Raw genomic sequence first — 27,867 nt, 5'->3', positions numbered from 1 at the left:
CTTATGAGGACGTCGAGTTTCTGACTTGAGAATATGTCTGTAACAACAGAATATTTCTAATGTTAGAGATGAAATTTTAGGTTAAGGCAGGGATTCTCAAACACAGCACAATTGATATTTTGACCAAATAATTCTTCGTTGTCTTATGCAATATAGAATGTTTACTAGCATCCTTGGTTTATACCTACTAGATGCCAGTAGCACTATTTTATCAATCGTGACAAACAAAAATGTCTCCAGACATTGACAAATGTTCTCAAGGAGGTAAAAATTTCCCCCAGTTGAGAATTACTGGGTTAAGAGAGAGATTCTAAGCAGGGGAAAAGTCATTTCTTAAACTGACGTTTAAGTTAATAAGAAAGAGGAAGACATGAAATTTTAGCATCTGCTATAATATTTTTCTAAACATAAGTTTATTTATCAGATTTTATATTTTCTACCTTCTAGAACAGAATGATGAAACTGAGAAGATACACATTTTGAACCAAATAGAAGACCCTCACTAAGATGTAGGTTAGAACGCCACAACGAAATTTCCTTAGAGTACTGACTCCAAAACAAAGGTTATCTTCAATGGTTTAAGCATTTTCTTTTTCGCTTGTTCAGGAAAAGAAGAACAAAAATATCAATGAGACATTAAAGTATGAGAACACGTTTTAAAATAAGTAAATGAAAACATAAAAAAACCTCTTTTGACAACAAGTATAAATGAGTTGATCTAGTAAAAGGAAAATAGTTTATTTAACTCAAGAAATAAAATCTAATGATATAAGACTCACAATAACACATCTTCATCTGCACTGTATAGATGATGAGCAAAATAAATTATGCAAATACAAACAAAAATGGAGGAGGCAATATTAATCTCAGGCATAGTAGATTAAAATAAAAATCAGTTGATTATACAACAAAAGTGATTTAATATAAAAGCGTAAATTAAAATAGAAACAGATTAATATAAACCTTTATATGTAAAATCACACATTAATATATGCAATTCAATCAATGTGGAATGTATCAAAACTTAGTTTTACTCTGAGCTTTTATCATTATCGCCAGAAGTCAATAACAGATAAGTAGATGAAAATTTCTTAAGTATAGAATATTTGGATAATCTAAATAACATATTGAATTGTGTTTGTATGTATATAAGTCAAGATTTGGTTACAGATATCTGAAAGTTAGGTGGAATTTTTCATCCTAAAATTAATGTATCTTTTCTTAATGCCTATAAAACATTATATATTTATCCCATAATAGATGAAAACCACACAGGATTTAGTTAGTCTCCGATCACAGTTTATTGATTTAGAAACTCATTACTGAAGAGTTTTAAAAACAAACATTTAGTGTAATATGAGTCTTATGAAGACAAAGTGAAAAAAATGAATAATCTTGCAATAGCTCTGAAGACAACAATAAGCCAAAAATAAATAAATAAAATTCTGCAAAGAATCTCAGCTAACTAGAATATAAATGGACCTGGAGCAGGGGAAATACTTTACCTCTGATCTTACTCAGGATCATACTACAAAAAGTTGTATTAATTTTCAATTCTACCATAAATATATAAGAACGTTTTGTCCTGCATCCTTTTTGTTCCACTGTCACCATATGTGTTAAATCTTTCCTTGACTCCTTACTCCTTGTTATGTACATTTGGCTGTAACTTCACTAAAAACTTTTATCTGTTGCATTCTATTGTGATGGTAAAATATTTCAAAATACTAACCACAATATTATCCTCAGTCCTTGTATTTATCAAATGCCTTCACTTGGGTACTAAAGATTCCTCAGACTGATTTCCCAGTCTAAACAGCCAGATATGAATTATTATTCACTGCTCTGTGAGGCAAAGACAATTATGAGTCAGGAAAAAGGGAAAGAATTTCTTGATAATTAAAATTTAAAAGATGTGCACCTACGTATTGAACTTAAATATTTGTATGCATAATTGATCAGCACTTTTTCCACTCTGTTCAGACCCTATTGACTATAGGAGGAAGTTAAAGGAAGGACTACATAACAGGAGCAGTATGTTCAAGAGAATAAAAGACTCTTCACCAGCAGACACAGTCTGTTGCCAGCACTCAAGAATTCTATGAAACCAGAGTTCTCGTCCACTGTCTTTCTCCATTAAGGATCAACATTTAACAACAGGCAGTGTGTTACCTGGTTATTTGCTTTTTAGGTGTCACAGACAATCTGAGACATTCAAAATCATCTGAGAATGAAAGATTGGGACCTATAAACCCAGAGAGATTTTGGTGATTTGGAAAGGATCCGACACTCAACTAAGTTGACTAGTTGGAATATAGGCAGAAAAAACGTGGAGCACATTTCCGGTATTATGTATGTTAGTCTCTGCTCATGTGTGAATTACCCGTGGTTTACTTGTGATTTAGATTACCTTTCTTATCTAAAGATGCTTTAAATCAGATTTGGCTCGATAGACACCTCATTGAGTTCATAAATGTCAAGTATCTCCTGACTAAGTATTTTATAGTGAGATCTATAATATTTAGACACTAGTTGTAAGTTAATCAAAGCTGGTATTTAATTGTGGAAGTCTGAGAATAATTCTAAATTCTTGGCCCAGGAATGTATCAGACGACTTCATCACAGGTATGTAACAGGGAATTGTGCATAAATCACCAGCTCCTACACCACCGCAAGGATTTATTGTGAAACTAAAAGGAATTGAAATATAAAGTACCTAGATGACTGACTAACACATCCTCGTAAGAGTTACTACTACTATTATCAATTCTAATTAGCAATAAAGTAACATCTTTTAAATGCACTGATTAATATCAACTAGTAATGCTAGTAGAGAATAACAAAATAATAGTGGCATGATTTGAAGATAAATTACTAGCAACCAAAGCAGAAAAAGTGAAATAGTTTCCCTCCTAGGTAGTGGTCTGAGCTATCTGGGATTGAAATTTCCCTTACATTTCCAACTGGCTATTTTGGGGCACACAGAGCCATCCTTGACTCCCATAGACGTGAGGTGTGGTGCCAGCATTCATCCAAGAAAAGATAGATCAGAGTGCCACCCCTACCTCTTGTTAAAGGAGAATTTGAGGAAAATTTCCCTTTCTGGATATCACTCCTTTCAGGAATTGAACATTAGTTAATTTAAGGCAAATTTGTGACATGATCGTTTAAGTCTTCACTTTCTTTTTCATAATTCTCCCTTCCCAAATTTAGCCCCTTTCTCCTCCACGTTTGTGGAAGCTAAGAACTTTATGCTCACGAGCACCTTTAGATCTTAACTTTCTGATAACTCTTTACCTCACAAATTAAACCAAAGAACTAATGTCCTGATATAAAGAACACTTAAAATTCACAAGAAGAAAATCTCAAAATTTTAAAAAGCATGTAAACAGATAGAACCCATTAAAATAAGTACAAACATAATCCCATGGCATACAGTTCTTCATACTTGAAAAAATTAAAATTTAAATAATAAAAGATGTTGCCATTTTTCACCTATCAATTGGCAAAAGAAAAGATAAAAAGGGCCATAATACTCAGTTCAGAATATCTGGGGAAAGAAATGCTCACACATTGAAGACAGGATTTTTTTAATAGAACAATTTGGCCATTTCTATAAAAGAATATGTTTGATATAATTTCAATTTTTAGAATACATCCTACACATATATTTATGAATTAACAAAAATATGTGTAAATGATGTGCTTTGAAACATTGTGTATATAGAAAGAAAAATAATAGGAGATAACAGAAATGACTTCAAAAGGAGGTAGATGAAAGAGTTAGTATTATATCCATAAAATCGAGTGGTATGAAGCATTAAAGAGAATAAGGTATAATTAATTATATTAATATAAGTATATGTCCAAAGTATGTCTTTAAGTGATAAAAGAATTTTCAATGCAGACGTCCTGATAACATTCATATAGTGCTTACCACAAGATGAAAGAGCTAGTGGGGGAAGTGTGGCTGGGGTCATTTTTCAATACATAGTTTTTTTTAATTTTTGAAATAGTTACATAACATTTATTACTTGTACAATAATAAAATTTATAAAGTAATAATCCTATTAGTGCTGATAAATATAATATTAGGTACTCATTTAATGTCCATAAATTTGAAAGCAACATCTAGACGAAAAGATTCCTCATGCATCAAGGCATTTGAGTAGGTGTCATAATCTTAGAAAGGTATCTTTGGCAATATAATATGGATATTATAGAAATTATCTTGACACTGAAGGAATATGCTTTTATTTTTAAACAAAATGGAGGAGTCGGTACCTTCTTCAAAGGCCTTGATCCTATGGAAAACTGAGCCTTCAGATGGGGCAGTGTGGTCTAAACCATGGTTTTAATAAAAACGTTTATGGAAAACATGCATACAATTTCTGGGAGATCTTTGAAAATTCAGGTTCCTCGGACCCAATCCAGACCTGTTGAATTCATAGATGACATTGAGGAAATTATATTTTAATAGCTCCACAGTACAGAATAAAGTTTGAGAACTTGTGTTTTAAACTTTGTAGACTTGAGCACTAAGGGAAAGGAAGAAATGGAAAAGACTTGCATAAGTCTTTATAATTATTGTACAGTTCTAAAAAGTAACAATTGGGAAAAATTTAAAGTACTATTTCTTTACTGACTCTAGCCACTTATTAATTAAAATTAAGAAATAAGGCTTCGTAAAATACACTCATTTTAGTGGGATTTCTTTAACAGTTCACTATTTATAATTTTCTTGGTTGTGGTATAATTGAGGTTTTAGATTTGTTGTTCACAATCATAGAATTCTTTGATTTTATGAGAGAGACTTGTATATACATATTTAATATGGATGGCATGATTCCATCATTGTTGGTTGGCAAGATCTTTAAGTATATGCATTTCAATGTTCTTTTACATGAGGCTTAGTAATTTTCATCACTCTTTGTTTCTTTCCCTAAATGATACTCTGTGATTTTGTTATACAGTGATCAGTTTATAAATCATGTCTAAGAATCAACAATGCTTGATAAAAATGATGAATCCATAGTTCTGTTTCATATAATCACGTTTTGGAATCCTGTTTTCCACATTCCTTTTTGTTCGTTCTCATGTGTTATCTAACTTCAGGATCTCGAGCATATTAGGCTTTTAGTCTTAAAAGTAATTGAAGGAATTTATTTTTGCCAACATAAAAGCTTTTGGTCCAATTTACTCATTTTGCATAATTTTATTGAAAAGCTGTTCTCCAATTCTGCCAGTCTCAATCACTTTTGTTTAAAGCATCTGGTGTAACAGCTGTTGAAGCCTGTCTTTTGCTTCCTCCTTCCTTTTTCTCCTTGTCCCCTCTGTTTCTATCATATCCCCTGATCATCGTGCCTCAATATCTTTATCTTTTATCCTAAAATGACTCTTCTAAAACACTCTCAAGGACTACTCCTATTTGAATCAGACTGGTATTTTTTTCTTCAAGAAATTATCATGATTCAATCACCAGTCTTAAAAAGAGAGTTATGGTCTACACTTTAAATGATTATATATGCAATTGTATATATGTGTGTATAATGGTATATATAAAATATGTTTATATAAAAATATACATAATATACTTTATATAAATATACCCAATAAAAATATAAAGTCAAAGGCAGGTTAACCAATTGATGTCACCTAATATTTTAGAAAAGTGTCATGAAATTTTGACTGCATTCCTAGGAATTTTGAACTACTATATTCTTTATCATCCCCAACTCCATATTTTGCAATTTAACATTAAAATATTATGAGAGTTATTGTGAATTGGATATAATATGTAGTACTTCTATTCCAAGAACTGTTGAGTACTATTTGAGGATGATTATAAATATATATATTAGAAACAGTAAAGTTAGGTATATATATTTCTGTGACTCTATATAATTGTACCTTGATTTTCTACACATATAGCTTGAGTTGGGTTGTTATCACTTTCCTCATCTCATAGTATTCTAGCATTCATAGAAATCCAATTGACAGAGATAGTGTTGTTTAGAGAAAAATGCTTTGTTTTGAATCTTCCATCTATTTTTTTTTTAATCAATTAGGTCATTCCTATTGGTCTTTGCCATTTCTTGCCTAAAGCCAGTAAATGAACTTTTAGGTAGTTGCTAATGACAAAAACATGACCGCTGAATTTGAACATTTTAATACCAAAGATATTTGATTCTATTCCCTTGCTTCTCTTCATCCTGCCAGGTCAGTAATTTGCACAAAAAGTGTGTCTTGTTTTTGTCAATGGTTACTATTTGGGTTTAAAATAATTCATCAGCTATACAGAAGAGAGTACTAAACATACAGCAAAGTTTTTACACACAGCAATGTCAAACGACATGGCTGGTGCAGCAAGAATCATGTGTGTGTCTGTGTTTATGTTGGCAGAGAAACAATTTCTTTCTAACGTGACTGATATTTATCAGTTCCTCTAATTATCCATGAAAATGTTACTGACATGATATACCAAGTCTAACACTTCTCACGAGTATGTGAGAATGAAGGCATGCAGATGTTACAACATACAACAGATACAGCTTGACAGGAAATGCTAGAATGCTACAAGTCAGCTGAAAACAGGTTAAAGCTTCAACAAATACACTACTCTTAACAAAAGCACTGTCTGTAAATGCAGCAAATAATTAGCAGCTGGCTTTTCAAAAGGCGGACTCAGGCAAGGGAGCTCTTGGGCACACAAGCAAACAGCCCATAGGTAGCTCCATTTTATCAGGTTAATTGACAAAATTGTTTCTAATTAAATTAATTAAAGATGGGTTGGATTCCCCCCAAGGTGTGTCTGTAAAAGGATTGAATATGCTGTTGAAGGCAGTTACTTGAACTCCTGTTTGTGTTTAGTGGAGTTAATATCTGTTTTCAATAACTGGGTTTGGAAAGAAAACATAAATCCAGGAATGTTTGTTGCTGTTTGTTTCTTTTCTTTTCTTTTTTCTTCACAGTTTTTTTCAGTCCATTCTAGAACTAAGACATGTCTCTAGATAACACTGAAATTTAAAATTTACATGTTAACACATACGAATATGTTACATATGTCAATTGAAGTAGGTCTATGAGTTTTGTGGACTTGATGTCTATGAATTGCACTATCCATGAGCAGTCCTGAAGGACCATGGCATGACTTTACATTGTAATACTGCAGAGATGACTACTTGAATCAGTCACCTAGCTAATGTACAGAGCCAAATAAATCACTAAGGAGGCATTGACTTACACACTATATGCAAGCAGCATGTGAAATGCAAGAAGTAAAAGGTGACCCAAAATTGGTGTCTTCCCTGCTTTCAAGACTTCACTGCCTAGAGGAAACCATCCTCATTGTATCTCTGCCATTGTCTTTTAAGCCTTACCATTATGTAAAATGTGCTTTGAAAAGAAAGCTTCTTGTTTGTGGTGGTGATGGAAATGAAGAGATTTCCAAGGAAACGATGATGTATTTGAAGGTCTTAGAATATATTCCTAGTAACTATTAGCATTATGCTGTATTATTATCACTATATTCAATTATCAGTTTATTGGGGTGGTTTACAAACTATTTTATTATGAAGCCAAGAGGGTGGGGTTGAAGGGAGGAGGTCAGTAGTTGGGGGACAGACAGAGGAAAAGGTTGAGAAAATACTAAAAATAATTCACGACCTGGAAGAATTTCAGAGAGTGTGCAGATTTCTATGGTGGCTTTTTACTCAGTGTCCAAGCTAGCTTACCTATGTCTTCGGGAATGGTTAGTGTTTTATATATTTATATATATATACATACACACACATATAGATATTATATATATGAACCCAATTTATTTTCTTTATTCTGTAGTCGCCATGCTGTACATTACATCCTCAGAATTTGTTAGTCTTATTAATAAGAACTTCGTAATCTTACCCAATTTTCAAAACCTCTCTCTCATGGCATCACAGCCTATAAACCACTATAGCAAAAATACTCAGATGAGTTAAAACAAGCATAGAGAACCAGAGAGCTAAACCCCGTGCTTCTAATTTGCCTTGCCAAGTTACCCGCTGGGATCTGCGGAACACGGATGGGAAATCATTGGCTTAAAAAACTCCGGAATGAGATTGTAGAGCTCATCTTTTGCAGCTTCTCCAGACCTTGTGTATCATGACTCTTCATGTTTAATGTAATTCACCCTCTTTTGTTCTGACCCCTGCGCCCTATATCTCCTTCACGTGTAACCACTGGCAATATTACCATTAACATAACAGCCTTTTTTCATTAATTAAAGAGAGTTATAGAATTATAGAGTTATAGAATTTCATTAAAGAGATGTATTACCATTATGTAAAATATACTTTAAAAATTAGATTATAATTTGATATGTAATTTTTTATTTATAAATGTTTGCCAAGAGGAAATTAAGAATGGTGGCAACCATATGCGATTTTAAAAGCACATTTTTTTCACCATGCCTTTTTCCTATGACAAGACAGAAATGGTGTGCACCATAGAGCCAGAAGACACAAAAAGCAGAAAAAGTATCTAAAATCCTTCTGTCTCTATTTTCTATGTATACTCTTTTCTGCTGGACATATCTTGGTTAAGAATAAAGTAAAATCTTGGAAAACCTTAAAAGTGTCTTCACATTCATTCTTTATTTAAGAATGTTTGTTGATCACTTATCATGTGCTAGGGAAATAGCAGTCAAAAAATAATCCTGTCTTAAGGCAATTTGAGTTTAGCAGAGGAGACAGTCAATAAACAAAAATAGCAAATTAAATATTATATTAGATCTCTAATCGCATTTTGGGAAAAAAACACAAGGAGTACATGAAGTAAGAAGGTTGAGAGCTTGTGGTAGTGATGCGGATTATTTTAGGCTGGTTACTTTTAAAAACTGCAGACAGGAAGGAGGATCTGAGGAGAGGAATTTGTTTGCCCTTTGATGAGAGACATTTGCATTTGTGAAGGAAGTCTCCATCTGTGGGTGTGTCTCCCTCTCTGCACCAGGAGGAAGGGGGGATGACCTTATCTCTAGAAACTCTTAATGGGGAGGGCAAGGACTTAAGTCTTGTTTATTGCACTTTTCTGGTAACCTCATGTAGCTGACTCCCCCCACCACCAACATCCTCCGGTAAGCATAGGACATCCTGACTTAATCTGGGCTGACTCTCCTCTAAAAGTTGTAAGACCACCCAATAACCAGACCTCACCTGCACTGATGCCATTTTAACGACCTTTTTTAACATATTCTTTCCTTGTCTTGTAAAGAGATAACTCACATACCTATGCCTTAAGTTTAGCCCTACTCTCAACCCATGTTTGCAGCAGCAGCTCTGACTGCCCATGGGTCCTGTCTCCATGCAGCAGCAACTCTGACTGCCCATAGCTCCTGTCCTCATGCCAGCAGCAGCTCTGACTGCCCATGGGTCCTGTCCCCATGCTATTCCACACTATTCTCTAAATAAAAGAGCATTACTGCCAGATCTTGAGAGTCCAAGATATCTTTCTTTCGACTCTTCGGCTTGCTGACCGTGCATCAGTAGGAAGCTGATCATTGCACTAAATAGGGTGATTATGGTAGAACAGACTGAGACTGAAAAGATACATTATTAGATTATAATTTTGATGTGGTTTATCTGTATAAAATAACAAAGAAAAGGTAGACTATATAAAGTTGATCTCTAATCCAATATTAATGGAACTATTATGTATTCCTTGGATTTTACTAAACCAGGTTTAATGTTCTACCTGGTTTTAGAGGAGACTTATAAATGATGTTTCTTGTTATCTATCTATCATCTATCATCTATCTGTCTATCTATCTATCTATCTATCTATCTATCTATCTATCTATGTATCTTAAAGCTGGATAAAATTCAAATACAGCTTCCCATTATAAATGGAATATATCCAGTACTCCACTCAGGACAATGCATTTTAACTAAGACAGACATAGTCAGCCAACGCAACCATCTGTCTATATAGCAAAATCTGTGTTGGTCAAAAGAGCATTCCCTAAATAATGATTTAAAGCCTAAAATAAAATACTTCACACCAGGAAAGAAATAACAGCTCAGATCTTATTTTAAGCATTTTTTTTCTTTTTTTTTTTATTGCTAAAAGACATATCCTAGTTTATTGTTTTTCTTTTTGGAATCATCCTTCTATACCTATAGTCAAATTCAGGCACTAGATTGCCTTATAAATATTAATTTATAGTTAATTAGTCTTTTTATTTGAAAGAGTGCTGCAAGTGTCTGGTCCGTCAAAGCATGCATACTAATTATAAGTAAATGCACCTTCACAATCTTCATAAGGAAATGATAGTTTAATCTTAGGACTGTCACTTCTTATTGGGATGGATGATGTCTGGCAGTTCAATGTCAAAACGAGTTGTCAGAAAGGACTATTTCAAAGGCTCTTAGGTTCTTAATTGACAAAACAATAAAACAGAGAGACAATCCACAGTTCAATGAATAGCCCCATTTATACGGAGTTTTCAATTCTTCATTCTACACAGTTAGCAACTTTGTACTCTAATAGAGGGAATCCTAAATTATAGGCCAGGATTTGGGTCAAACCTCAGAAGTTCCTAAGGGCACATGCTAATGTGAACTTGCTTACATTTGAATTGTTTTAATTACCATGTAGCTTGGATGTAACTGCAGTTTGCTCATAATGTTTTTTGTTTCATTCTAGCTTTTCTTGCACTTCAATAGTGTTGTAAAATATTTACAAAAATATCTGGTAGATAAAAGTGGCTATCTGCTCAATTTTGAATCTTACCATACGCTACCAGGCACAGCTGGGGTGGAGAGCTCCCTTCCTTGAATTATTAGGAGATTTCCGAAAGGTACTAGGGAGAGCTCTGGAGGAAGATTAAGAAAAACATTTTAGCCTACAAACTAGTAACATCTTTAGACTTATAAAGGCAACACCAGAATGTGCTAGGCATTATAATAACTGTTTTATATGTATATTAGCTCATTCAATCCTCACAGCAAAATTGTAAGGAATGTACTATTATTCTTAATTTTTAAATGATAATATTGCTGCTTGGAAAGTTTACATTCATTGTTGTAAATCACAGAATATGAAAGTAGAAACTACATATTTCTATGTAAGTTAGCTTGTCACAGGATCCCAGAGTCTTAAACACAGAACTATATTGATTTTAAATGTTAAATTATGTATCTTTCTTTTTAGAGAATTTCTGGCATTCTTTCTCTTCAAAGAGCCACTAAATTCTGGAAATTCTTCAAATGAGAAGCAAACTTTTCTATATAAAGTATAAAATTAGTAAGGATGTTTGGAAATTTCATAAAATAAATCAATAGCTACATGTACATGTGAAATTTCAACTGAAATTTCCAACCCACTCTTTCCCTGATGTGATGTGCCTCCCTTCTCCTACATTTTCACTCTTCTGGGGCCACTCTTCCTCACTCAATTTGCTCCAGTCACACTGGTCTCCTTCTGCTTCCTGAAAAAGACCAGGCATGTTTCTTACCTTATGATCTGGGCTGGAGAGCTTGGTTTGCCTGTCTAGATCCTCTCTTTATGTCTCCACCTGTATCTGTGCTCTCTCAATGGTTCACATGCCCTCTGGCTTCTGGTGGGTTCAGCCAATGAGGGTCATCAAGAGAGGATCAGGAGGAGGAGAGAGCAAGAGGCCCACTTGTTTTCACCCTGGCTCTTTCGCTGTGGGATCACTGCAAGTGGGCTGAGTTCCTCAACCAAAGTCTTCCAGAGCTCCTGTGAGGCCATGATCTTTCTGCATCGCTTACTTTGTCTTCCCTTCACTGCTCTCTCATCCCCTCACTGTGTTACTAGCCCTGGGATCCTGCACTCTTCCTGGGGTTTCCCTATATCCTGTCCACACACTTTGTAAATAGTCCCTTTATTAAAATCCTCTCCAGTTACCCCTTTTCAATGAACTGTGCATTCTCTGCTACGACTTTGATTGATTCAGAGCATATGCACTTACTTTTCTGTTTGCCAGGGATAATATCCACTTTCTCTCAGATATCCACATGGCTAATCATTTATTCCCTTCAAGTTGTCTCTGAAATGTCACTTTCTCAATGAGGTCTATCCTGACATTTTTATTTAAAATCACAATCCTTACCCCATGCCAACACTCAGATTCCACTTACCTAAATCTTCTGCCTTATAACAATCATCACCTTATAAGGACCTACCTAATTTGTGTGTTTATTATGCTTACTGACTTTGCTCATCATTAACATATAACAACCATGAGAGGAAGAATGCTTTCTATTTAGTTAATTTATGTACCGCAAGCTCTAGCAATGTGCCTGGTGGGTAGTAAGCAATCAATAAATATTCACTGAATGGATTTAAAAACTTAATGTAGAGGAAGTAAGTTTGACAAAGGAGACAGCATGGTATGGTGCTAAGAACATAGTCTTTGAAATCGGATATACCTTTTTTCAAACCACAGCTCAGCCATCTGCTAGCTCTGTGAAGTTAATTTAATCCTGCTGAAATTCAATCTCCTTCTCTCTAATATAGGCTAATAATACCTTGGAGAGCTGTTGTGAGGTTACAGGATACCCAGTATTCTATACCTGTAAATATCACTCCTTTGCTATACCTTATTTAGTGGTGTTATATTCTTCCCATATTACGTTAAATCTAAAGAGTTGGAGCACATGAATAAATACAAGTGGGATGGCTAAAAATGCTTGTATCACTCTACTTCTTCTCACCCTGATAGTCTTCACTCTCCTCTTCATGTTGTGTGCCTTCCTCACATTAGAGAAATAATTTATCACTATATGAGCTCCATTGACAAAGGGTAAATATTCTAAGGTACACTTACTAGATTTCTCTCTCAAAAACAGACAGAATATCTTCTATATAATGTCATATCATAGGAAAGAACTTGAGGGACTATGGACCTAGTAATTCACCTAATTTTCATGATAGTAAAAGAGGGAAGCTAAGGAATTAGGAATCAGATTAAAATTTTTTTAAAAAACTTGCTCTGAAAAATCAAGTAAAAATTTACTGAGGCCCTTAGCTCACTAATGTTTTATCTGTTTTGACTATTAGTTTCTGGGATGTAAATTCAAATCTCATTCTTGTCAAATAGATAAGAACTTTATTTTATATAGTGATATTTTATTTCCCTGATTAATGCAATCAAATATGAGTTTTGATAGACAATTATGATTTTTTTTCCCTTTACCAAATGTATCCCTAGTCTAAATATTTTTTGTGAACCAGGCAAATCTGCAATGTCAAATGGACCTCTTTGCTCTGATGTCCTATAAGCTCCTCAAACTGAAAACATCCCAAATTGAATTAACTTTTTTCTCCCACAAACCTACTCATCTTCTTTTATTGTTTAACTGAATTGCTTAACTATTCAAACAGTTGCTAAAGCCAAGAGTCTAAGAGTCATCCTTGCTCCCTCTTTTCTGGCTCAGTCTTCTACATTGATTCATATATCCATCAGCAAATATTTATTGAGCACCTTCCAGACCCTATGATACATCAAATATTCCTGTCCTCATGAAACTTAAATTCTAGTGAAGTAAAAAGCTCATAAATATGTAAATCAATCAACAAGCAATATAATTTCAGATGGTGATAACTCCAAAGAAGAAAATAAGAGTGCTATTATAGAATACGAACAGAGAGTGGGTGAGGAACTACTGAGGAAAGGTCTCTCTGAGAAGATGACATCTAAAATGAAATGATCATTGTCAGGTGAATCCTGATATACTAGTAGGGACAGAGTGAACTAAAGATTTTGTAATTTACACCAAGATTTTGGCTTTTATTCCCAGTGTGAGGGTAAAATATCCAGGGAGTCACATCCATTTTCCCTATAATTAACATTTTACATTAGTATAGTATATTGTTACAATTAAAGGACCAATATTAATACATTATTATTAATTAAAGTCTATGATTCTATTCTGGTTTCCTTACCCTTTACCTAAAATCATTTTTCAGTACCAAGATTCCATCAAGGATACCACATTACACTTAGTCAACATGACTCAAAGCTAAGACTCTCTTGACTGTGACAATTTCTCAAACTTTTCTTGTTTTTGATGACCTTGATAATTTTGAGGAGTATGTTCAAGTATTTTGCAGAATATCCCTTTATTGGGACTTGTCTGATGGTTTTCTCATAATTAAACTGGTTATAGATTTTGAGGAGGAAGACCACATAGGAAAAGTGTCATCCTGATGATATTAGATCAAGAATACATACCATCAACATGACTTGTCACTGTTGATGTTGACCTTATACCTGGCTGAGGTGATTATATGCTTTACACCTCTTGATGGCCAGCAATGGCGCTCTCTTCCCTTGCTACAGCAGTGAACTACATAGGCATGCTTCCTGCCTACACAGAGCTTACTGCAGTCAAAAACCACAGATGGCTTATTACAACATGTTGCCTCAAATAGATTGCAGTTTGGAAGCCAAACACAAGTTAAACATCATTGCTCAACTTTTATGTATACTTGACCCTAAAACATCATATTGCATTGAAAAGTGCTTATTTGTTCTGTGGTTGAGAATGGACACATGCTTAGAAACATCTTAATAGTTCCTTATTGGAATTAGCTTTATTATAAATAAATTTTTAAGTTCAAAATAGAATTTTTAATTCATTTGTAGAAAATAACTTACGTGCCTTTTAAATTTTTCTTGCTTTGGAATACAAACTAATATCCATCAAAATAAAATAAAACAAAATATTTTATAACAGAGAATTAGGATAGTTCAAGGATGTGACTAAGTGAATAAATCAGCATACTTCTATTTGTTTGATGTAGCAGACAATTACATTATTACACTTCATAGGATAAACCTAGTTAACAAATCATGCACATTGTTCCCTCATTTCTATTCAGAGGATCACACAGTTAGACTATATTCTTTGATAAGTATTTCCATTTGCAGACTCAGAAATCAGAATTGTACTTCTCTCTGTTCATTTCTCTCCCCTCCCTAATGCTATTTAGATTAATAAGATAAACACCATTCTAAGTTATTTGCACTTGGCCAAGGTAAAGTACGTGGAATGAAATTTTATTTTTTCCATCCAATACAGCTCTTACTGAAAAGAGAAAAAAAAGAGTAAAACGTGGAAAACAGGAAAAAATAGACATGTTAGGATACTACTCTAATTCATATTACTTTTACGTTCACTTTATTCTCATATACTAGAAAAACAAATGTTTGTAATGTTGTATCATGTCTTAAACTCTATCTTATTTTGCAACTGTCCTGAGTTCCTTCTTTATTTATGTAAATATCACGTGCAGACTAATTTTATTTTTAAGCCTGCAGCCCTACATCTTTTTGTCTGAGTAGGCCATTAATATTTTTAACTATTTTTGTGTTTCATTTACTCATGGTGTTTTTTCAAGCTTTAACCTTATTCTTATAACTAATGCAGATTACTTTCAATGCAGTAGAATTGTTCTAAACATATCTATAATTTTCAGTCATCCCAGTTAGCTGCCAAATAGAAAAAATAAGTAAAAGGGATGAAAATATTAACTTCTCATATATTATATTATTGTGGTGTGAGTGAAATAGACTGATCACAAAACCTTGGGTCTAGTGTAAAGAAGTTTGAAGTTGGACAGAACTGAGTTTGGTTACTGGCTCTACCACTTATTACCTGTGCTCTGCCCTTGACAAGGTAATCTTTCTTAACTTCAGTTTAAAATATAGAAAAGAGAGATGTATAGTTTTTATAACAATAAAATTTAAAAAATACATGAACTTTTTTTGGAATAATATCCAGAATATTAATCTGTGTGCTTTTCTCTTCCTCTTGGTCTCACTTAAGAAAAATGGACTTCATGTACCTCTTCTCTTTCCACTTTGCATAGTTGGATTTGAGCCATCTATTACAAAGCTGGACACAAGGCATGTGGATACGGCACTAGTCAAAAAGATTCACATGCATGTTTTTAAGAAGAGTAGAAATTAGATCAATGTTCATTTGAGGAAGTAATAGAAAAGAAGGAGAAAGAATACCACAGCCTTGCAAATTCAGATTCTATGTAACTAGAGAGAAAAAAACTGAGCCCTTTAACTTTGGTGAGCAAGATGGGTGGGAAACCAGAAGTGGATGGATAGGTCAAAATACCAGGAATCTGTATGGAATAAAACTCAGGGCCAATATGCACATTTTGTTACTGTCCTCTGGCCAGCGCCCACCCTACTGCCCACTGCTTGGAGTAATGAATGCCTCATTGAATCTGGGAGATTTTGTTTATTGCATTAATAATTTAATGAGCCCTCAAGCCAAGAGAATAGAGGTTGAGAGGACTTGGACATTCTTTTCTGTGATAGTATGCAAAGGAAAAGCTTAGCCCCAAAAGATGGGAACAAGGCAGAATCCATTTGAACTTGTTGTAATCTAGGCTGTAGCAGAATAGGGATGTGCTTCTCAAATGATCTGTAAGAAAAGGCCAATTTTCTTTTTCCAATTTGTCAAAAACTGACAACTTGTAAAATACAGTAAAAACAAATTGCAATTATGCCCTTATAACCAGAAGTAGACATTATTGTAGGTTTTAAAGTATCAAGATACACATTGTTCCCAGTGTGGCATTTAAAAACTATGTAGTAAAAAGAAAATAACCATGTATTTATCTAAAAGAATAATAGAAATATTTGTTTATCAATTTGTTAGCAAAGTGAATTCAAACTAGTAAAATCCAGTATTATTTTCTTGGGAGCACTCTGGTACCATTAATTGTGATATAACAAATTATCAAGGAATTTTATTACATAATTTTCAGGGCTAATGAACTATCATACAGGCATAAGACATATTGTGTAGATTTTTGAAAGAGATTTAAAAGGACTGGTTGAAAGATGTATAAGGTTAATTTTTAGCCTCATAAAAAGTAGCATAAAATTAGCAAAAGTTCCCCATTGTAATAAGAGTTTTGAATGGTTTCTTCTTACTGAAAATTATAAATCTATTTTAGAAATGAAAAATTTTCCAATATGTAGACTTCTGAGGAAATAGCTTTCAAATAGATAGAGGAGCTTAATCTCCCTTCTCATTGTATTAGCAGATTTGTAGGTACACATGATTTTTGTCATATCATGTCATAAGAAGGTGATTCATAACCACCGAGATACAATATTTCCCCAGTTTAGGTCAATTTTGCAGGAGGCATTTTTAGTTTATTTCAAGGTTATCACTTGAGTAAATGAAAACATCTTGCCAGTTTATTCCCTCTCCCATTTTATGTGCTTTCCTTGAAAAACAAAATAATTCTGTGTGGACTGTTCCTTATTAAATTACATTTGCCTTGCTGGATTGTAAGGGAGCTTGTAACAATTCAGGATTTGTGAAGTATACTTGATTAACAGATGTGAGCTTTTATTGAGGAATGTGCTTGGGTGTTTTGATCAGCAAAGGTTTAGAAATATCAGGGAAAAGGCTCTTTTAGAAACATAGCTGACTGTTAGGTAGGAACAGAAGTTTACTCTCAGGATTTAGAACTCATGAGTGCACTGATATATTTACTAAGTAGAGTAAGATAAATTGTAGAAACGTCAAAATTGGGTTGACTTCTGAGTTTCACATCCTGACACATTTTGGGTTTTTAGTAGTTCATACCTGAAGGTGAGTCAACAGACATATCAGGTAAATTATACCATATTTGTTCATGGAGACCCCTGAGGAAAATCTGTTGTTTTTACTGTGATGTACTGGGTAGCGCAAGTCTATTTAAGAATAGATAGAAATATGCTGTTAGATTTTATATTTTAATCTCTTAGTATGTCTTATAAATAGTGCTAAATTTTTTCTTCTTTGTTGACACTCCTTAGCTAAGAAGGAGAAGCTAATTTTTAGAGCTAACTCTGAAACAAGAATACTCCACTATGTGTTTCATTCCCCTTGAGCCAGAATAATGTGTACATTTGCTCTGACTGTGATTTTTTTTGTTAGGTAAATGCTTCCTTATAATGATTTTAAACCTTTAAGATGCTGACAACCTGGAACAAATGGATAAATTCCTAGAAACATATAACCTTCTAAGACTGAATCTTGAAGAAATAGAAAATCTGAACAGACCTATTACTAGTAAGGAGATTTAGTAATCAGTAATCAGTAACAAAAAACCTCCAAACAAACAAAAGTCTAGGGCCAGAAGTCTTCACTGGTGAATTCTACCAAAGATTCAAAGAATTAATACCTGTCCTTCTTAAACTCTTCCAAAAAATAGAAGAGAAAGAAACACTTTAAAACTCATTTTATGAGGCAAGCACTACCCTGGTACCAAAACCAGACAAGGATGTCACAAGAAAAGAACATTATAAGCCAATATTCCTGATGAACATAAATGCAGAATTCTCAATATTATCAAACCAATTTCAACAATGCATTAAAAGGGTCATACACCATGATCAAGTGAGATTTATTCCAGGCATGCAAGGATGGTTCAACATCTGCAAATCAATCAATGTGACACATCGCATTAATAAAATGAAGGATAAAAATCACCTGATCATCTCAATAGATACAGAAAAAGCATTTGACAAAATTCAACATCTGTTTGTGATAAAAACTCTCAACAAAGTGAGTATAAAGGGAACATACCTCAACATAGTAAAGGCCATATATGACAATCCCACATCTAATAGCATACTCAAGGGTGAAAACCTGAGAGCTTTCCCTTAAGAACAGGAGCAAGACAAGGATACCCACTCTCACTACTCTTATTCAACATGGTATTGGAAGTCCTAGCCAGAGCAATTAGGCAAGGAAAAGAAATAAAAGGAATCCAAGTTGGAAAGGAAGAAGTAAAATTGTTACTATTTGCGAATCACATGATATTGTACATAGAAAATCCTAAAGACTCTAGCAAAAAAATGATAGAACTCATAAGCAAATTCAGTAAAGTTGCAGGATACAGAATCAATATACAAAAATCTGTTGTGTCTCTATGCTCTAATAAAAAAACTATCAAAAAGAGAAATTAAGAAAATAATCCCATTTACAACTGCATCAAGAAGAATAAAAAAACAGGGATAAATTTAACCAAGGAGGTGAATTGCTTGTACACTGAAAACTATAAGACATTGATGGAAGAAACTGAAGAAGAGACATATAAATGGAAATATATCCCACGCTTATGGATTATGACAATTAATATTGTTAAAATGTCTGTACTACCCAAAGCAACCTACCAATGCAATGCAATCCCTATCAAAAGAAATCATAAGAACAAAGTTGGAGACATCATGCTCCCCATTTTCAAACCATGTTACAAAACTATAGTAATCAAAACAGTATGGTTTTGTCATAAAAACAGACACACAGATCATGGAACAGAATAGAGAGCCCAGAAATAAACCCACATGTATATGATCCATTAATTTATGACAAAGGAGCCAAGAATACACAGTGGAAAAAGGACAGTCTCTTCAATAAATGGTGCTTGGAAAACCAGACACTACATGCAAAAGAATGAAACTGGAAAACTATTTTATACAATACACAAAAAATAACTCAAAATAGATTAAACACTTGAATGTAAAACCTGAAAGCAGAAAACTCCTAGAACAAACAGAGATGACAAAATCCCTGGCGTCTGTCTTTGTGACATTTTTTAGGACTTGACCCCAAAAGCAAAGGCAACCAAAGTAAAAATAAACACATTGGACTGCATCAAATTAAAACCTTCTGCAGAGCAAAGGAAAACATCAACAAAATGAAAAGGCAACCCACAAAATGGGAGAAAATATTTTCAAATCATATAAGGGGCTAATATCCAAAATATATGAAAACTCATACAACTCAATAGCAAACAAATAATCCAATTAAAAAATGAGCAGAGGATCTGAATAGAGATTTTTCCAAAGAAGACATACAGATACCAAACAGGTGCATGAAAGGGTGCTCAACATCACTAATCCTCAAGGAAATGCAGATCAAATCTACAATGAGGTACCACCTGACACCTGTTGGAATCAAAAAGATAAGAATTAAGTGTTGGTGAGGATGTGGATAAAAGGGAACCCTTGTGCACTGTTGATGAGAATGTAAATTGGCAAGATCGCTATGGACAACAGTATGGAAGTTCCTCAAAAAATTGGTCCTGGGCACCTGTTCTCACCATCTCTCACCTTCCTGTTGTCTGCCCCAGAGATCTGTGGTTCTCTTAACTTTCATTGCTGGGGAGAAAAGGCAGTTAACACCATTTTCCAAGTTGGTAATTTTAAGTCACAGCATCAAAAATAGACATATCTGTATCTCCTATCTCACCACAAGCACCTTTTAGATTCCCAAACACCCACTGGATGGCAGCCAGAAGGGGGTGGCAACAAGAGCTGCTTGTTTCAGGAACCCATGGCTGTGAGCTCTTCCACATGCAGTGTGCCATACAAGCATCTTCAGGAAGGTGGAAGGGAGCCATTCAGAGACAAAGGTAGGGAGCCGGACCAATATGTGTTCCCCCAGGAGGGAGGCAACACAGGGTCAGGGTAAGGAACAGAAGCAGGAATGCTGCTCCTTCTCTACTGTGGACTCCTGCCAAGTCAACCTCTCTCGGCCTCCATTTTCTCACCTTTTTCAGCAGCAGGACCCGTTTCTGAAGTCTCAGGCCAGGTCCTCGTGGGTCTTCCGCTTCTTCCTCACCTCCAGCAGCTGACTGCAGACCTGGTAGACTTCCTTCTGGAGCTGCTGCCTAAACTTCTCCAGGCCGGGGGGGGGGGGGGGGGGGGGGGGGGGGGGCTGCTGGTGCTGCAGCTGCTCCCTTCCTTCAGGGCAAGCTCTCTCTGCTGCAGTTGGACAATGAAACTGGAAAGGTCTTCAGGGTCCTAATGTTCAAGCCTGTGATCTGATCCCGTCCCTTCCAGCTTTGCAGCTTCTCCAGTAGTCTTCTCCAGCTCCAGGTCAATGAGATTTCCCTGCATCTTCTCCTAACACCCCTGCAGGCCCTCCAGTTCTTCCCTGAGCAGCCTGTCGGTCTCTCACATCTCCGCACGTTCTCCCCCCTCAGATGCTTCAGCTCCCTCTCCCTCTCGGGCAGCTGCACCAGCTCAGACTTCATGTTCTTCACAATGGCAGCATCCTGCTCCTGCAAGGACAGCTTCTGCTTCACATCCTTAATCCTCTGTTCCTGGTTTGCCCTCACTTCTTGACTGGCTTGGAGTTCCTGAATTTTTGATTAGCTTCCTGGCATTTTTTTTTTTGTCCTGCAAGTCCATCTGCTCCTCCAGCTCCTGCTTGTCAGACTCCAGGCTCTTCACCTGCATCTCCTGGTTCATCACATTCCACTGTGATTCCCATATCTTCCCCTTTGACAAACTAATGCTTTCTTAGGCTTCAGCTGAGTGGTCCTCCTTCTCTTGCAGCTTCTTGCTGGCTGCATCCAGCTGCTGCTTAAACAACCTGCTGTGCTCTGCCTGCTTCTTCTTAATCTCCTCCATCTGAGCCTCCTGCTCCTGAAGCTGCAGAATGCACATCCAGGGCTCTTCGTTGCAGTAAACCTCATGCTCTTAGCTCCTAGCACTGGTGCTAGCCACTTTCTCCAGCCCCACTTAAGCCCTCTTGTGACTCAGCTCCATCTGCATCTTTTCCAGCTCTGTCTGGGTGAGGTGAGACTGAATGGATCTGTTCTGCTGGTTCCTCCAACTGCATGCTCTGCTGGTACTGCATCTGCAGAGAAACTTGAACAGAGGTGGAAACACCCAATCCAGACCCTCCCTCTACTCACTCAGAAATGAAGCTGTTCAAAGACCTCAGGATGGTTAGGATGGTGGTGTTTTCCCCTATGTCTTCTGTGGCCACTTCCCTTCTTACTGCCCCAGGTCCTTCCTCCCTGTGTCCTTCCTCCTATCCTGCTCTCCTTCCCCGCTTCCTTCCTTCCATCTTTTCCTCCTTTCCTTCTCCCTTTTTTCCTTTTTGTCCTATACTAGAGATAACATTATCATACTGATTTTCCATTCTCAGTTCTTCCTTTCATCAAGCCCCATGAAGAGGGCTTCTAACATGCTGCTAATTTTCTCTTTCTTAATCTGGGTGCTAGTTACATTTGTGAAAATTCACGAAAGTATAAAATTATCATTTGTTACTTTTCTCTATGTAAAATTTTAATCAGATATTTTTTAAATGGGCTATATATTATCTCTATTGAACATTGAAGCTTCACCTACTTTTTGATACTAATTCTAGAATTCCCTCACCGCCTCTTTATAACACATCTGTTATTTCTGAAGGCCAAGCTTATGTTTACTCATTCTCTTCAATGACTATATTCTCAAATGTTATCCTTCTTATACTCCACTATTGATTTTGTTGTGGGTATTGCTGTAGTTGTTATTTAAGTCTTTATTAACAAGTTTTTACAGTTTAACATTGAAAATATCTTTTAAAGTTACATTGCAAAATAAAAATGAAGTTCTTGAAAAATTGCACCTTGTTCAACTTGATGGTGTATGAGAACATGTGAAAATCTTTAAAGGTGCCTTAAAAAAATCCAGACATAAAAAAAATTATCAAAAAGGGACATTGTTACATAAATACAACAACAACAAAACTCCTCCTGCTATATAGATAATGCAGACAGTTCTAATTATCTAGTCCAGGAGCATATAGCGAGGACTTAGAAAGTTTTCAGTTCCATTCCTTAGTTCATCTTTCTTTCTTCCTTCTTCCCTCCCCTCCTCCCTCTCTCTCTTTTCTTTCTTTCTTTCTTTCAAAATACAGGAACTGGAATCAGATTCAGGTTAGATGCTTTTGGCAAGAATACTTCATAGGGGTTTGTGTACTTCCATTAGGAAAAACAAGTTAGCTAGTTGTCCATGTTTTTATGGTTGCTAGAGGCTGTTGATTATCATTGCCTAAATTCAAGATTTCATTAGGGGTTTGAAAAATGGTCTTTTCTATGATGTTTTCTTTGTTAGCTGCAATATTTTCGTACAGAGAAACATCTCCTCAATAATTATTTGGTTATCTGTGACATAATTGTCAAGATAAATGTCTGATAATTTTCTTTCATTCACTAGTTTTCAAATAGCAAGTTAGTTCTAGATATCTTCCAAAAATGATGAATGGGAATTTAAAAAAATTATTTTTGTATCTTGATAAACTCATGAAGTTAGACATATTGTGTTTCAATATACTGTAGCGGTTGTTCTTGTTAATGCTCAAATTTTTCCACCTTTGCCCTGTGGGAGCCTTCAATGGAGTTTATGATGCAACTCCAGCAGTCTTTGATAGCATCCTTGCTTTCACATATGGCAACATATTCTGTATGTTTCTGAGATTCACCAATTGTAGGAATTTAGTGACTTTTGTTTTATCTATCGATCTATCTGGATTGATATATATGGATATATACATCATATATTACTATATGTATTAATATTATTTTGCTAAAACATTTGAGACTAAATTGAAGAAATCACGATCCTTTATAATCTAAATACTTCATCATGCATCTCTTAGGAACAAGAATATTATCTTGTAACCACACTAGAAATATCAGATTTAAAGTAATGATAAAATACTATCTAAAATATATCCCATATTCAACATTTGCCAATTCAATTATCCTAATTTGTCCTGCATAGCAAGGTTTTACCAATCTAGTATCCAATCCAGAATAATATATTGCATTTAGTTGTTATATCTAAGAAATATTACATTTTAAAGATATGCATCATGAGTTCAAAACAATATTTCCAATTCAAATTTAGGATTTCAGGGGTTGTTTTTGTTTTTGTTTTTCACCTAGTATCTTAAATCTTCCATCTGTAGAATTTGTCTTCTACATGGAAAATTTGGCTCCCAAGAACAACAAAAGGATTACTCATTTGCATTCACTTTTTTCTTTTGATGGCAAGTGATTTTAATTTTCTTATTTTGTCATATTTTATTTTACTTATTATTTTAAGATTACTCAAACCAACTGAAAAGTTTCAAAGCTAATAACCTTTACAAATTTATACATTTTCAATATTTTCTGACATCTGAGCTGTATCTCCCTTAGCTCAAATCTTATTGCTGTAATCTCATGTCAATTACTTCTAGTTGAATAACAAAACTGGATGAAGTTAGAGTTGCTAGGCCAGCATTAGATCAGTAATCCCTTGCACAGCCTCAGAGCAGATGTATTTTGCTCGTCTGGTGGATCTGATGCTAATGTCTTTTTGCCCTCTTGTGAATTAAGGCAGTGCTTCTTAAGCCTGACATGTATACAAATCATCTAGGAATCTTGTTAAGATGCAGATTCTGATTTAGTACATCTGAGTGGGGCCTGAGTGTTCTGTATCTCTAACAAGATCCTAGGAGACGCTGATGATGCTGGTGCCTGGATCACACTTTGAGTAGCAAGAGTTTAGGGTTTTCTGGGCTAAAGAATTTTTTCAGATGATTGATGTGCTACATTTTTTCTCTTTGTCATCTTATAATTTAGAGTTTTGCGGATGTCGGGGTAGGTAATTGAAGATGTAGCAGTATCAAAGTAGAGGTGGCTGTTTTCTCTGGCTTTCATTTTCTCGATTTTCCTCTTCTTTATTGATAACCTCCCCATGCTGTCATTGGTAAAGAGGCTGTCTGCCGAGTGGTTGAATGCAGCCCTAGTGTATGTTCTAACTAGTCTACTTCCTTTACCTTAACCATGGTTGTCAGCACTGCCCGTCACTGTCCAGGGAAGCTTAGTGTATCATGATTGAGGGTCATAGTGACTACATGTCTAGTAAGATGACAATCACCACCATGTGCAGTAAGAATGGCATTATTGGATTGTTTTCCAGGAGCAGTCTTTGAAGATTTTATTTTTTTCTTTTTCTCCCCAAAGCCCCCCGGTACGTAGTTGTATATTCTTAGTTGTGGGTCTTTCTAGTTGTGGCATGTGGGACACCGTCCCAGCGTGGCTTGATGAGTGATGCCATGTCCGCGCCCAGGGTTGGAACTGGCGAAACACTGGGCCTCCTGCAGCCGAGCGCAGGAACTTAATCACTCGGCCACGGGGCCGGTCCCTCCAGGAGCAGTCTTTGAATTTACCTTTTCTTCATTTTCTCTCTGTTGGTGGTGCTGTTGGTAATTTGGGATGGTTAACAGCCATGATGGTTGTGATCTGCTGCATATTCACTGCCTTGAACTAGAGCACCACCTGTAACATCAGCTGCTGCTGTTCCTTATCCCCTTCAACGACAGCAAACTACATCATTTCTCTACCTCTTATACCACAAAGTTGCTTCCTGATTTACCTTCTTTATGATAATGTTCTGCACAAAAATAACCTCCACAACGTCATTCATTTGCTTATATCTTAAGTATTTTCTTATAGTAGATGCCACTAGAAGATGTCATGAATTTGAGGTCACAATGGCTGCTTCCTCTGCACCTCACCTCTGCCTGTGGTGCCAGGCTTGGTTTTCTGAAATTGGAGGATACCCAGTGGTGACTGGCAACTGGGTTCCTTCCTCACTGCTCAGCTACTGAGATGATGACTAAGACCTGCTGCCACGCCTCCAGTTCTGCTTTACGGCAATGTGGACCAGCCCAGTGATGGTGGATCTGCTAAGGACTTTATGGACTCACTTCACTCTCAGACCGATCAGACTCAACCTTAGTTTTCTTATCTGCAGCAACAGGATAATCATACCTCCTTCACAGGAGAAGTAAAGAAAATATATGCAAAGCTCATAACAGAAAGCAAACACAAAGTAATTGCCAGAAAAAGAGACAATTTTTAAAAATATTTACTGAAAATTTTCATGAATTTAGACAGACAGGGTTATGACTTTAGATAAATTACTTAATACCTAGTGGTCACTTTCCTTATTTATAAAATACTCAAAAAACAAATCATGCTTTGCAAAGTAAAGCTGATATTAACACTGTCCTTTAGTAATCAGGGTCTCTAGATATGTGAAGGTAAGTTAATAAAGACAAAGATGGTTATGACTGGCATCTCTTGGAAAACTTTATTTCCTCTAAGAGCCTAGGATTACAAGGAAGAAAGACATAAAAATTTTGTAGTTTTTTAGAAATATATATATTTGTGAAGAAGATTGGCTCTGAGCTAACATCTGTTACCAGTCCTCCTCTATTTTATGTGGGGTGCTGCCAAGCATGCCCTGACCAGCACTGCTAGGTCCATGCCCGGGGTCTGAATCCACAAACCCCGGGCTGCCAAAATGGAGCACAAGAACTCGACCAACATGCCACTGGGCTGACCTCGAGAAATTTTTTTTTAAGAAATATTTTCCTCCAGTGCAATATTTCACAACCTTGTCTCAAATTCAGTTGTCCCTTATATCGCAAAGTTTTACATGTCAAGATAGATAATTGAGAACAGTTTTAGGTGAGATACAAAGAGTGTGCCAACTTTGCCCTACAATTTGGAGGTGTTTATCCTTATGGTTTTGCCCTTGTTTCTTTTCATTTTTAGCTCTAGTACCTTGCAATATTTAACACTCTCCACATGCATGTAGAAAGACATCCCTTCTAATGGAAGTGGAACAAAGGAGAAAAAGATGAATGTAAGTGAAGGGAAGTTTATATGTGGATGTTGAGAAATTTGCAAGCGTTCTTGTGCTTATTCTCTTCTATTTCTCTGATGACTTTGGGATATAAGGTCATCTGTGATGAGTGAAGTGCCAATAGTCCAGAGAAGATTTTAAGATAATATATATCACTTTTGAATATACAGAGAGAGGCTATATGAACAACTTGTGGCATCGAACATCCTGGACCTTACTTGATGACAATGGCATAAACAATTGCTGTAGAAACATCTGACAGGTGAAAATATCTCCAATGATAAGATTTAAGCTTCCTCCCTAGTAAAGTTCATTCGGTGGTAATAGGCTTTGGGAAAGTTTCAATGTTTATGATAAAGGTGAGTTGAAAAGTTTAAAATAAATCATCAATGTGTAGAGCAACTGGTTAAAAAAAAGTTGATACCTAGGTAGTGCCCAATGATAGAGGTAGTTTCAAAAATGATTAAAAGAGTGTTCCATTAAAGGTGCCCACAGCTACGTGATCTCTGTGAGGTGAGTGTTCATGTGGCTAAGCCCATGTTCCTGCCATCAGAGAAAATATGACTGAAAAAAGAAGTTCTAAAAGTGATCATAGAAAAATACATTTTTCTTCCTTCAGAAGAATGTTTTTGAGGTGCTGCTTTTTGATAATGAATGATGCTGCTTTCAGTAAAAGCGCCTTCCTGTGGTCTTCTAAGCTTAGACCCTTCAGTTGTCTTGCCATAAGTGACATGGATAAACTTTTATCTCTTTCAGCTTAATTACATTTGATCTCCTCTGAATTCTGATACAAAGGCTCATACTTATCCAAGATCTGGCAATATTTCCTAGGTTCCTTTTTAGGGGAGTGAGAAGGCCACATTCAATTTGGAAGAATTTTGGGAAAAGAAAAATGCTCACCTTTTTGTTTGCATTGTTGAATTAGACTTTTAACTGATCTCCATGGTTCCAGCAACCTCTTCTTTCCGTTCTGTCCATCAAAGCAATCTTTGCAATTTGCATATTTGACCATGGCAGTCCCCAGGTAAACAAACAAACAAACAAACAAATGAACAAACACAGAATGTTTTAATGGCTCTCTATGGCCATGAGTAGCATCCATAATACTCAGAATCTTTGTTCTATTATTTCTAACTTTTTTCTCACCACTCCTTCCTACACTCTCTCTCTCTGTGGCCATATACAACTATAATTCCCCAAACACACTTTCAACTTCATTTTTCCATGTAATTGTTCATTCTGTCCCAACTTGCCGGAATGCCTTTTCATATCCTCACAATACGCACACACTGTCATAGATTAGCAAACTGTGGCTCTGTCCTTGAATGAGTCAGGCAGGTTCATCTTTCTGTCGCATATAG

The 27,867-nt window shown here is 35.6% G+C and overlaps 1 pseudogene; it reads right to left on the bottom strand.

The window, feature by feature from the left end:
- Positions 1-11,338: 11,338 nt before the first annotated feature.
- On the bottom strand, positions 11,339-27,518 carry LOC106845183 (mitotic spindle assembly checkpoint protein MAD1-like; annotated as a pseudogene).
- Between the last annotated feature and the right edge of the window lie 349 nt (positions 27,519-27,867).

Source organism: Equus asinus, chromosome 3 (genome assembly GCF_041296235.1).
Source record: "Equus asinus isolate D_3611 breed Donkey chromosome 3, EquAss-T2T_v2, whole genome shotgun sequence".
NCBI classification, from domain to species: domain Eukaryota; kingdom Metazoa; phylum Chordata; class Mammalia; order Perissodactyla; family Equidae; genus Equus; species Equus asinus.
This window is presented reverse-complemented; position numbering and strand designations above follow the sequence as displayed.